The sequence below is a fragment of the Podarcis tiliguerta genome (assembly GCF_965153285.1).
Source record: "Podarcis tiliguerta genome assembly, chromosome: 5".
Lineage (NCBI taxonomy): Eukaryota > Metazoa > Chordata > Lepidosauria > Squamata > Lacertidae > Podarcis > Podarcis tiliguerta.
The window spans coordinates 4,708,520-4,721,889 of NC_139538.1; the positions used below are offsets into that span (position 1 = coordinate 4,708,520).

General features: G+C 46.1%; 1 protein-coding gene across 5 annotated transcripts in view; it reads left to right on the plus strand.

The window, feature by feature from the left end:
* The window catches only part of DIS3L2 (DIS3 like 3'-5' exoribonuclease 2), a 213,082-nt gene that overhangs the window by 7,834 nt on the left and 191,878 nt on the right, over positions 1-13,370 (plus strand). The window contains exon 1 of one of the 5 annotated variants that reach the window (XM_083441958.1): positions 1,100-1,220. The exons of 3 other annotated variants lie outside the window; for them this stretch is intronic. The gene's annotated coding sequence lies outside the window, so the exon portion shown is untranslated. Of the gene's footprint in view, positions 1-1,099; positions 1,266-13,370 lie in introns of those variants that run through there. One more of the 5 variants, XM_083441957.1, reaches the window with a different exon arrangement.

Below are 13,370 nucleotides of genomic sequence, written 5' to 3' on the forward strand. Positions count from 1 at the left end.
TTAAGCATTGTCCAAGCCCAATGAGCTAATTCCAGCCCTGGTTGCAAGGGGTGGGTGGGTGTCTGCCTGCACACCATGGAAGGAATTCAGAGTAGTGCTAAGTAGATCATGCCACCAGCGCAAACATTTTCACTTTCCTGATGGAACAATCTCCCCTGTCATCCCAATGTGTGTTGTTCTGGTAGTTCTCTGACCCCTCTCCCAAGCCAATTTGGGGGGAGGCACAGGGGGAGGGGAGGTGGGAAAGCTCCTTTGAGCTGGTGAAAACCTTTTTGTTGGCAGGATCAGTTAGCTGAAACCCCCCCCCAATACATTTAAAGCACATTCCCTCCCTGCCTCCCCCCAAGAATCTTGGGAATTGCAGTTTACCACATACAGAACTACAGTTCCCAGCACCCTTAACAAACTACAGTGCCCAGGATTCATGGGGTGGAGGAAGAATGTGCTTTAAATGTATATGTGTACACAGCTTAATTCTGCTTAGGAGTTTGGGCCTTTTGTGTTTGAGAAGGAAGCATTCCAGCTATTTTACGTGCAAAATCGGGGCACACATCTGTTCTTGTTTCTAGCCACTAAGCCTCATTGCCTCTCCTGCTTAAGGGTTTTTACTTTTCTGTAAGTTCCTCTGCCTGCTGTATCTATTTGTTGTGTGACCGCCTGTTCTACATTGGCAGATTTCTGATGTAGGCAAGTTTGTAAACTGACCGCAACACTTCTCTTTCCTCATCTATATTTATTAATTTTTATTTGTCAAATACATGCCAAGCTTTTTAGCCTTCAAGGGGTTTTACATTTTTAAAGACACTTGGAAGCGTTTAATTGCCCTTCCGGTCAAGGTGTGATTGCCCTTATAAGAGAATAAGAACTAGGTTTCATTCAGCAGCGGGTTAAACTAAGTGGATGAACACAGAGTGTGTGAGGATAAAAGAGAAGCTTGGGCCAGCCACATTATTTTTTTAAAAAATGCATCAGCCCAAAATAGTGGCAAAATTGGGAGAGCTACTTACCAGGAACAAGAGCTGTAGAAAGCTCTAGGACCAGTGACTGTTGATGTTTTGTAGAACCCTCCCTTAGCAACAGCTCAGATTGGCTAGCAATGATTCCGGCGCACCAGTTGTGCTTGGTGGCGACTTCTGCCTTCCATTGCAGCAGGTGGCCAGTCAGGTCAAGCTTGCTTAAGCCGCATGGAGTTTCTGTTCTACAGGCGCACCTTGGCGTAGGTGGGGCACTTGTTTGCTCCTGCTTTCCGCACAAGACACATCGAGGTGTGGATTGTACAGGTTGAGCTGGCTGTGGGATGGACAGGGAGATGAGATGCTGAGAGACTGTTTCAAACTATTGGCTATTTTGTGGTATGAAATGAGCTTCCTGGCAGGTACAGTGCCATGGGAGAGTCCTCAGTTGTTCTACCCAGGGAGATGAAAAGATGTGAATGGCAGAAGGATGGTGATAGGTGGAAATTCTCATGACGCCAGGGAAGGGTTGAGTAATTGAGTGCCTTGAAATCTTGTGTAATATATTTGATTCCAGCCCATTGCAATAGTAATACTGCCACCTTTTGATCTGTGGATCCACAAGGCAGCTTACAGCGTATTTGAAATCCTTACGAAAAACAAAATAAAGACTGAACGGCACAGCAACAAAAACTAATAGATGGAAGTAAGGAAGTGGCAGAAAAGGGCAACCAAAACAATGAAGGTGCTGGGCGCTGGAAGCTTCAGGCCAAACAGAGCATACCGTATTTTTCGCTCTATAAGACGCACCAGACCACAAGACGCACCTAGTTTTTGGAGGAAGAAAACAAGAAAAAAAATATTCTGAATCTCAGAAGCCAGAACAGCAAGAGGGATCGCTACGCAGTGAAAGCAGCAATCCCTCTTGCTGTTCTGGCTTCTGGGATAGCTGCGCAGCTTGCATTCGCTCCATAAGACGCACACACATTTCCCCTTACTTTTTAGGAGGGAAAAAGTGAGTCTTATAGAGCAAAAAATACAGTAGTTAAAACTTTGCTGCTACGAGGTGGAGTAATGGCCGGCAACCTGAATGGCTTAAAAACGAGTTTAAACAAATTTAAAGAGGGTAAAGCTGCCAATTGCTACTAGCCCAGATGGCGATGTTCTGTTAGACATGGCCTCTGAATCCATTTGCTGAGAATCACAAATTGGGAGAGCGCAGTTGCACACGAAGCCTTCTTGCTGGTTTCCCTTGGCGATCAGGTTGGCTGCTGTGAGAACAGATTGTCGGACTAGGTGGTTCTTTGGTCTGAACCAGCAGGACTTTTGTGACATTCCCATGCTCAATAAATCATGGCAATATTTTAGCCTGGAGTTTCCCAAATTTGGGTCTCCAGCTTTTTTTGGACTACAGCTCCCATCATCCCTAGCTGGCAGGACCAGTGTTCAGGGATGATGGGAACTGTAGTCCAAAAACAGCCAGAGACCCAAATTCGGGAAACCCTGTTTTAGTCTATCAAAAATCTAATCTTTGAGTCTGGTTCATTGGCGAAGCTCATCTCATGTTCTTAGCAAAGCAGTAGTGATAGTTAAAGATGGTAGTCTTTAAGGTGCCATAGGACTTGGTTGTGTTTTCTGCAACTGATTAACTTGACTGCTGCTCTGGTAGTAAAAGTGCAGTAGCACACAATCTCATTGAAGCCCCAAAGATTCATCTTTACTTGCAGTTTCAAAGGCCAGAAAGATGGAGTGAGACACATCTACTTACGAAGGGAGTTCTACAGTTTTGGCACCACTATTGAAAGGACTTTTGCTCTCATGGCCACCGCTGTAAGGTGATGGAGGGGAATGGATCGGGTCCTCCAGTGAGCATCTTGATATATGAGGAGGTTCACTTCCATGTTCAATATTTAGCTTCTGTGTCTTGGAAAAACCCTGTTAACCAACAGTCTTTGTTCTGGACACTTGGTCTTCAAGTGATCTTGCTTAAATAGAGAACCAAACAGAAATCTGTCTCCTCACTTTGGATATCCTTTTGCAGTGCACAGTTGCATTGGCTAGGCCAGGTAGAAGTTGAAGTCCAAAATATCTGGACATCCCCTGGTTGAGGAAGGCTTGTGCAGTGCAGTAGGTCTGTGGACTGTATGACCAGAAGTTTAGGGTTACGCTTCTGGGCTGAATGAAGACTGTATTTAATAGCAAACATACATGCATATATTCGTATAGCAACCTATTGGTACACACAGTACCCAATAAAGAATACAAATTAGAAAGCTGGTTTAAACCAGTGATTAAACTTGACCCCTTTTAAATCAAGCTATAGCTTGTTCACATGGGAAGATGAGATCTTGGCATCTGTGAGCAGACACTTTGAACACCACTAATGCTTGGGGTTTGTTTCCTGTAGATGGCTTATACACTGCTATATATTAACATGCTGTGATTTCTGACTCAGCCTCTCCCCCAGTGCCTTCCAGATATTTGGAGCTAGGACTGGTCTCGAGGGTAGTAGGTTGGAGAAGGCTGCTCTGGGTATTCAGGGTTACTTTGATTCTGGCAGGGTGATGGAGCTCCCTGTTAACAGTTTGCAAGACAGAAATCTAATAATCCCTGGACACAATTTCATATTGCAAAATTGCACCCCTCTGGTCCATTTAGGGTGAGTCATATGCCATATTACGTGGAGCCCTCTTTGCTGTGGAAACTGGGCCAGGGGACCTTATGTCCTCGGGTACTAAATGTGAGTTTTTCTGAAGTGTTGACTCAGGGGTTGCGCAAAATGTGCTCAACAGACCCAGCTTTATCGAACCCATGCAGGTGCCAGGAGTCGTAATTTATAGAGCAATGTTTTGGCGCAAGGGACCAAAATCCGTTCTGTGTTTGTTTAGATTTATCATAATCCTGGTTCCGGATCGAATGGAAGTGCTTAGGAAAGGGAGCTGATTTAATTCAGTTCCATTGCTGGTGGGTGGGCATGAAACTGATCTCTGCTGAGATCTGTGGGGTCTTATGCTGACTCTGCTGAGGGCACTGAGCCTGACATCATCTCTAGGTCTGGGGTGGCCCAGGAGTTTGAGACTCTGGGCCTTTTTAACTGGGACTACAACCATCTATCTAGCCAAGACCTGTGAGGTTCCAATTTATTGAAAGGCCAGAGTACCAGTTGGTGTGGAAACCTTCAAGCCCCAAACAATTCCCCCCTTAAATCCAGTTTACTATCTGTAAATGACGTTAATCAGAGTAATAGGATACAGAAAAGAAGGGAGTCTGGATTTATAGCATGGCACTGACTCTCCAATTGTTTCAAAATGTCTTTGCAAATTTCTCTCCTGATTTCTTGGTAGGGAAGGGATGCATGCATTCCTAAACTTTGTGCAGTTGTGATGAGATGTTTTTTGGCTTGCACCAAGAACAGTGTTAGTACAACAGTGGATAGATCTTCTCTTGGGAGCTTATATCATGCTCTTGTGCAGGGCTACCGTTCTTAAAACCACATATTCAAAACACAGTGTCAGCAATTGGAGCCCTGTGAAAGTCTCAAACAAGGGGAGGAACTTGTGCCAGTGTTCCGAAAGATGCATTATCATATGCCCTCCATATCTTTGTGACTACAGCTTCCATCAGCCCTAGCCAGCAAGGCCTTGTTTGCTGGGGTTGTCATGAAGTATGCCAAACACCTGATAGTTCTTGTTTATCCTCTCTGCTCTTCCTCCTCCTCCTCCTCTGTCTCTACCATCATCCCCAACTGTTGGTTACTTGTTGTTGTTGTTTAGTCGTTTAGTCGTGTCCGACTCTTCGTGTCCCCATGGACCAGAGCACGCCAGGCACTCCTGTCTTCCACTGCCTCCCGCGGTTTGGTCAAACTCATGCTGGTAGCTTCAAGAACACTGTCCAACCATCTCGTCCTCTGTCGTCTCCTTCTCCTTGGGCCCTCCATCTTTCCCAGCATCAGGGTCTTTTCCAGGGAGTCTTCTCTTCTCATGAGGTGGCCAAAGTATTGGAGCCTCAGCTTCACGATCTGTCCTTCCTAACAGTGTTCAAATTTATATCTGTTATATTTTATCTGCACAATTGGAACGAATTTCAGGAATCAAAATGCTTTTTCTGTGCAGCCTGAGCAGAAGCAGTCACTATTAAGAACAAGAGGTAGGAAAATAAGCCTTTAGTCTTGCCCCAAAATGGCAACTAGACATTCCATTTTGGGGACTGCAACCTAGGTTTAAGGAGCCATTTGGCTCCTAGCTTCATATATCTTTTGAGTTTCTAACACTGGCTTCTTGGACTTTGGCGTCGTCTGTCTTTCAGCTAGCTTTGCCCCTTCATACCTCCTTTCTATGGCCATCTCCTTTGCGGGCTTCTGGGTGAATCTAAGTGCTCTTGGCACACATTGTCTCCTCTCCCAGCAGATGGGACCTTCAACTAGCCTTCCTGGTCCCTCTGTCATCTCCGCTGAATGCTGCTGACAGTTTTCCATAAAAATAAAAGGAAACCTCCTTGAGTATAGAAAGCTATTTGGGAGAAAGGATCTTGGCTGTCCCTGTCCTGCTAAGTTTCTGCATGCAAAGAGAGGCTTGTTTGTTTTAAACATTGGACCATTCCACCAAAATTTAACTTATTTTGATTTTTATTCTGCCTTTCTGCACTTCAGGCAGCAAACTTGGGTTTCCCACGCTGTCTCTTAGTGACCAGATCCAGGCCTGCTTGGTTTTCAGCAAGACAGCTGCTTCTTCATGTGTCTTCAGAGCATGATATTTTAGTGTGTCTCCCCTGCCACTTGCCCCTGTTACACGGCACAATTGCACATTTCACTGTGCTCTGGAATATCTAAACTCCCCTTTGCCTTCTTTCTCTGCCTTCTTTTAAGAGCTTCCTGTAGGCTTTTTATTTCTTTCTTTCTCGGTCCAAAGAAAGCAGAGAAGTATCCTTGGCCATGTTTTCCTTTGCTTGCATTCTGAACCATCTCCGAGGCTTTTTATAGTGCAGCGGGCCTGCCCTTGGCCAAAGAGAAAAAGGGGGAATTTCAGCTGGTGTCTCAGGGCAGGTGGGTGGGTGGTGGGGGTGGAGCCTGTGCAGCAGCTGGAAGGAGAGACCCACGGCCGGCCGACGGAGAGCAGCTAGCAGGCAGAGGAGGTGGCCAGGGGGTCACGAGCAGGGTGGAGCAGGTTCACGGAGAGTCCTGAAAAACCATTGGCGTGCCGCAGCCCCTCCCTGACAAAGCAGATGTTGCCTTGCGCTCAGCTGGAGCGCGGGAACTGTTTTGATAAACTTTCGGCCCCCTGCTACTAAATGGCTCTGGGGCCAAGCCTCAGCCGAGCACGCCAGGATGGTGTATCTGTGGGCCTTGCATAATTCCTTGCTCTCTACAATATTCTGTTCTGTATTTGCTCAGGTTGCCCGTGTCCTCCTGAAGCACAGGGGCTACTAGCCATACACTTCTGCATGGCTATGGAGGACAATTTTCTCTCTCTCTCTCATTAATGGTTAATGGCACATGATTCTATTCTCCTTGCCTTATACAATGATAATAATAATAATAATAATATTTATATGCTGCCCATCTGACTGGTTGCCCCTGCCACTCTGGGTGGCTCCCAACAAAATATTTAAAACCCAGTAGAACACCAACCATTAAAAACTTCCCTGAACAGGGCTGCCTTCAGAGATCTTCTAAAAATCAAATAGTTGTTTAGAAGAGAAGAAGAAGAAGAGTTTGGATTTGATATCCCGCTTTAGCACTACCCGAAGGAGTCTCACAGCAGCGAACATTCTCCTTTCCCTTCCTCCCCCACAACAAACACTCTGTGAGGTGAGTGGGGCTGAGAGACTTCAAAGAAGTGTGACTGGCCCAAGGTCACCCAGCAGCTGCAGGTGGAGGAGCGGAGACACGAACCCAGTTCCCTAGATTACGAGTCTATCGCTCTAAACCACTACACCACACTGGCTCTCTGTTTATCTGTTTGACATCTGATGGGAGGGTGTTCCATAGGGCAGGCACCACTACAGAGAAGGCCCTCTGCCTGGTTCCCTGTAACCTCACTTCTCGCAGTGAAGGAACCGCCAGAAGGCCCTCAGAGGTGGACCTCAGTGTCCTGGCAGAACGATGGGGGTTGAGGCTGAGGCTGAGGCTGTTTAGGGCTTTGAAGGTCAGCACCAACACTTGTGCTCCGAATTGTGCTCCGAAACGTACTGGGAGCCAATGTAGATCCTTTAAGACCGATTGTAAATGGTCCTGGTGGCCTCTCCCAGTCACTAGTCTGGCAGCCGCATTCTTCCTCTTTAAGTTCTCAAAAGTTCTTAACATAGATCAAGGTTGTCATCTGAACTAGCCAGATGTTTAACTGATAATCAATCACAGTTAGTCCATCATTTGAAAAATAAGACTTTAGAGCTGTCTTGCTCAAAAATGGCAACTAGACATTCTGTTCTGGTGATTGTAATCTTGGTTTAAGGAGCCACTTGATGCCCAGCTTACATATCTGAGTTTCTAACACTGATAGGGATGCAAATCTGAACCAGACTACAATGCAACTGTGAAAGCAGCTTAAGCATATACAAGCTATGCTGGATCAGATCAATAGTCTGTCCAGTCCAGAACCCTGTTTCCACCAGTGACTACTGGAACGCCCCTCCCCTCGCTGTTTATCCCCACACCAAGTATTCAGAGATATACTGCCTCTGAACATGGGTGCTCCACACTGCCATCTTTACTAATAGCCATTGGGACACATTCTGCTCCTCTATTAACTTGTCTAATCTCCTTTTAAAGCCACTTGAGCCAGAGGCCATCACCACATGAGCTGGAGGGGAGGTGGAATTTGTCAAGAACGCTGCATCTGTGTGTGTGAGTTTGGTTTGGTTAAGCCTGCCTCCGTGACTGCTTCCCATCAAAACAGCACAACCAACAGCTGCCTCTGTTTTCTTACAAAAAAACTGTGTTTGACGGGGGTTTTCAGGCAGGACATTTGATCTCTCGAGTTATTTTGATAAAACAAGAGGGTCACTTTTGATCTGTCAAACAGAATCTGTGTGTGCCGCTGCGATCCACATTCAAGACCATGGCACCCGTGTTTGCTGTTCTGCCTGGTTTGTGCAGCTTGACGTCGCCGGCTTCCTTCATACCAGGCGCACGAGTAATTGTGGGAACTCATTGGGGGATTTTGATTTGGCAACCTTTTCTCCCTAGGTAATGCTGCACACGGCTGGAGCAGCAGTGAGCCGGGTGGAAGGTTCGGAAATGCAACACCCCAGACCTGTTCCTTCTTCTTTGCAGAGTATTTAATTTCATGTTGGAAGCTGCCTTTTGTCCATTAATCCCAGTATAAACTACTTAGAGTGGCCCTCCAAGCAGTGTTAGAAACTCAGATACAGTATATAAGCTGGCGTCAAATGGCTCCTTAAACCAAGGTTGCTTAAACACAATGTTTAGTTGCCATTTTGGGGCAAGACCGCTCTAAAGTCTTATTTTTCAATGATGGACTGACTGTGATTGATTACACTGGGCAACAATTTTTTACTTTTTGAATGTTGTCTAGATTTCTACAACTGATTTAGGGTATTTTTGCACTGCTGAATCAGGAAATGGCATCCGTTTCTCTCCATCAGGTCAGGTTTACTGTAAACTGAATGGTGGGCATTGATAAAGGTAAGTACAGGTAAATTGCATGTTGCTTCACCATTTTTCAAACTTCAGGGCCTGAACTTCCATTTCTTGGAACTCCTGGAATGCTCAGTGGCAGGGAGGTCTCTCTTCAGAGTCCAACAGTAGTCAGCCATCATGACTACGTCCCAGCGACCCTGATACCTGGTCTCCATCTCTTTCATGTCCTGATGGAATCTCTCCCCCTGCTCATCACTCATTGAACCCAGGTTCTCAGGAAACCGGTCCATATGTGAAAATAGGTAGTGCATCTTGACGCTCATGTTGCAGCCCAGGTTTCTGAAAGCAGTCAGCATGTTGTTGACAAGTTCTGCGTAGTTTCTGGCCTTATTGTTGCCAAGAAAGTTCTTCACTACCAGAACAAATGCCTTCCAAGTTTCCAGTTCCACTTCGTTCATTGTGTTTCTGAACTCTGGATCTCTGATGAGCTGACGGATCTGAGGACCATCAAAGATACCAGCTTTCAACTTCTCCATGGTCAATCCTGGAAAAGCCTGGCACAAGTAAGTGAAGCAGTCACCATCCTTGTCCAGAGCCTTGGTGAACTGCTTGATTAAGCCAAGCTTGATGTGCAGCGGTGGGAAAAGTATTCTGTCTCTGTCCACCAGAGGGTCGTTGATGACGTTCCTTTTTTTGCAAGGCACCAATTCCTCCCGCACAGGCCAGTCCTTCTTCGTGTAATGCTGAGCACGGTCCCTACTATCCCACATGCACAGAAAACATGGGTACTTGGTGAAGCCAGACTGTTGTCCCAACAAAAAGTTCACCATCTTCAGGTCGACACAAATAAACCACTTATGCTGATCATAACCAATTTTGTCCAGCACATACTTCACCGCTTCATAGTTCTCCTTCAGTGTAGTCGAGTGAGCCAGGGGTATAGAGGCAAACTGGTTGCCGTTGTGTAGCAGAACACATTTCAGTGATTGCTTCCTGCTGTCAATGAACAGTCTCCAATCTTTGGGTTCGTACTGTGGCACTCCAAGATTGAGCAGAAGCTGTGCAATATCTGCACAGTACACCAAGTCCTTCTCTTCCGAGAAAAAACGGAGGTACTCTTGATGCCTGTTGCGGAAGAAGCTGATGTGAGCGCTGTCAGAGAGGAGGTTTTTTTCCTTCAATCTGGATGCCAACAGTTCGGCAGAGTCCTTTGACAAGCTGAGGTCGCAAACTAGATCATTCAACTCCTTTTGGGAAAATGGATGTGGAGCATCATCTTCAAGAACCACTTCTTCTTCATGTCCTTCAACACTGGAGTCATCTTCGTCACTAATGTCAGGAAGTTCTCCGGAGATAGGCACTGGAATTTCATCACAATGAGCTACAAGACGACGTGCTGATTGAAGATCAGGATACTTGAGGCTGCTCCGGTTCTTTCTGTTGATCCCACCAATTTATGGAGCCGCACCAATTTATGGAAGATTTCAAGGTTTTATGACTTCAAACTGATCCCTTTTCGACATAATCACCCAGAACTATCGGACCTGAATACTTCTTGTCATTAAAATAATCATTTCCAATCAAAACAATTATTCGACATGGCATTTTACCCCCACCAACTTCTTCTAAAATGCTCCACACAAGCGTACATGTGAACAAAAACGTAAAAAAACGACTTGTGGCCATAGCTCAAAACTTGACCTGATTGAGCAAAACCAATGTGATTTTTGGATTCAGTGCATCAGATTCATCCTAAATCAACGCAGACAACAAATTTGTTGTTGACCAGTGTTATCAGTTAAACATTTGACTAATTCAGATGACAACCTTGAGCTCGGTTAAGAACTTTGAGAACTTAAAGAAGAAAAGTGATCCAGGGACAATCCACATATCTATTGGCCTATTCCTACCTCTTTCTTAAGGGTGACATGGACTATTCATTGTTGTTGTTTAGTCGTCTTAGTCGAGTTCGACTCTCCGTGACCCCATGAACCAGAGCATGCCTTGGAAACTCTCACTTTCTTCTCAAAGCTTCTCCTTTTTTATGTCCATGGAGTTTTCTTGGCAAAATACTGGAGTGGTTTGCCAGTTCCTTCGCCAGGACCATTCATAATCTAAGAATACTCTTCACAATAACGTTGTTCACTGCTCCTGCTGAAGTTGCACAGAAAAAGCATTCCTGAAATTCGTTCCGATTGTGCAGGTAAAATATAACTGATAGAATTCTACAGGATGTGATATTAGTGTGGGAAAACAATTCAGATCCAAGGATCCCCAGGCATGCACCTCAAGATGGTGGAGATTTCAGACGCCATCTTGGTGCCCAGGCACCTTCACTTGGTTGCAAGTGGCCAATAGCAAGGTTCAAAATGCACCTGGCTAATTTCGAGGACTGCCTCTAAGGTCTCTGGCAGAGGTCTTGCTATGTAGGATGGTGGTGGGGGCTCTAGAACCCAGCAGCCCCTACAAGTAAAGTGTCATTCTTACCTCTGAGTTGTTGGATTTTTCAAAGTATTTTGGAGCTGTGTGCTTACACGCATATTTGCCACACCAACAAGAAGGCGTTCTTGAAGTGCAGTGGATGCTCCACCCAGGAATTGCTCTAAGAACTGAGGACCAGGCTACATGTTGCATTGCCCATGCCCTGTTTGCATCCTCATGACATCTCCCTTTTTGGATAGTTTATTATCCCGCCCCCCTACATTGCTTGGGCCTTTTTCTTCTTTCCTTCCAGTATCCTCAAACAAATCTCCACAAATCTGCTCCTCGCCCCAATTGTCTGGTGCAAGCTTGTCTTCAGCACAGAATGGGAAGCCCCTTCTCTGCAGAAGAGAGGACGGGTCTTGCGTGTTGCTCTGGGCTTTGCAGCAGAGAGATTCTTGCTCTGCTTTTGCCACCTCCCACGTTCATCATGATGTGAAGGCAAGCCCCAGCACCATTATCACACCCTGCAGTTCCCTGGCATGTGCAGAGGGCTTGTGGCAGCCACAAATTATGTCTGGCTAGTAACCGAGCCAACATTTCTGGACTCTGAAATTTATAAAGTTCTAAATGGCTTAGGACTGTGGCACCTAAAGACCTAAACTTCATGCATATGGATTTGCCCAGTTTTTAAGCCACAAAGCTCCCGTCCTGTATCTCTGCTCCTCCACCAACTACAGTAAGGCCCATGGAGACTGGCCACAGGGCCTTTACAGTTGTAGCACCCCATTTATGGAGCCTCCTTCCCTGAGACACTCTCCTGGTGCCGTCTCTGTTTTTATGCTCAGCACCAGTTGAATAGTTGATTAGCCCAGGCCTTCTAATGCTGGGTTTTGAAATCCGTTTAGCGATCTCGGCTGTATAAGTGCTGCTTTTTTCGTTGGAGGCATTTCCTTGCGTTTACGGCTTTGTTTGTTTATCTGCTTCATGTATGCCGCTCTGTGAGCCTTGCTGGCCGAGTGGCAGATTTCTATCTAAGCTTAAATAAGTAAATTTCCACGTGGTAAGGTTAAGAGCAACGGCAGAAGTAAGTCATGACAAGGGGTTTGGCTGCGGCATAGTTGCTGCAACAGAAGGGTGCAGCACCTTTGCTGTGGGGCAGACTTACAAGGGGTACACGTTGGGGGGGGGGAGTGGGAGAAGCAACCGGTGCAACTCTTGCCTTTATGTGTGCTAGGTGCACCCACACCCCAGCCACCCAAAAGCCGGTGGCCTCTATGCGCTCACAGTCCACGAACCCTCACCCCTCCCTCCCTCATCCCAGCATGCATCATGGTTCAAGAGTGCACTGGTGTGGCCTTGTGAGAGGGCATGGCTTGGCAGAGCCAGGCGGGCAGCATTTGAGGGCTGCCATTCACTTCTGGGCCTCAGGGCAAGGCTCTTAAGGAGCCGTGGGAGGGCTAGGGCACCCCTCATCCTACCCCTTTGTTGCAAAAACAAAGGGACCCCACTCCCCAGTTCCTACATATTCTTGGACAGCTGTGAGTTAAAGCCAAAGGGATTGGCTAGGCTGCTTTGAACTCCCCATACCTGCAGGAAATACCGTATTTTTCGCTCTATAAGACGCACAATACCACAAGGCGCACCTAATTTTTGGAGAAGGAAAACAAGAAAAAAAATATTCTGAATCTCAGAAGCCAGAACAGCAAGAGGGATCGCTGCGCAGTGAAAGTAGCAGTCCCTCTTGCTGTTCTGGCTTCTGGGATAGCTGCGCAACCTGCATTCACTCCATAAGATGCACACACATTTCCCCCTTACTTTTTAGGAGGGAAAAGGTGAGTCTTATAGAGCAAAAAATACGGTACTTGGAAACAGTGCAGGAGCCTTCCTATCTAGGGAGCGATGTGTCGAAACCATCTTGTTACCTGAAAGCAAATTCTTCTAATTTGTTTTATCAGTTCTTTGGCTTTGCTCCTGTTTCCTCCCAGGTTGCTGCTAGCAAAAGGGGAAGTTTTTCTTTTTTCTTTTTCCTTTTTTAAAAAACCATATAAAAATCCTATCTCTCTCTCTCTCTCTGTGTGTGTGTGCATATACTAGGCTCACTTTGCCTATAATTAGATTATGATCTAACACTGAGAACAATGAGACGCTACTTGAAGGCAAGTGGAAGAAACTGAAAGGGTCTGACACCTAGTTATGGACTAGCCTCAGAAGGTTGCAGATGGAAGCGTTTTAGTGGGGAAAGTTACTGAACAATGGGAGACTTTGTCCATTCTCTCCCCCCACCCCCCACCCCCCATTTCAAACACTTCTACGTCAGATTGTGTTTAAAAATCAAAAGGAACAATTTAGTGCTGTGAGCCGACGGTCGGAATCCATTGCTCTGCTTGGTAGGGAGT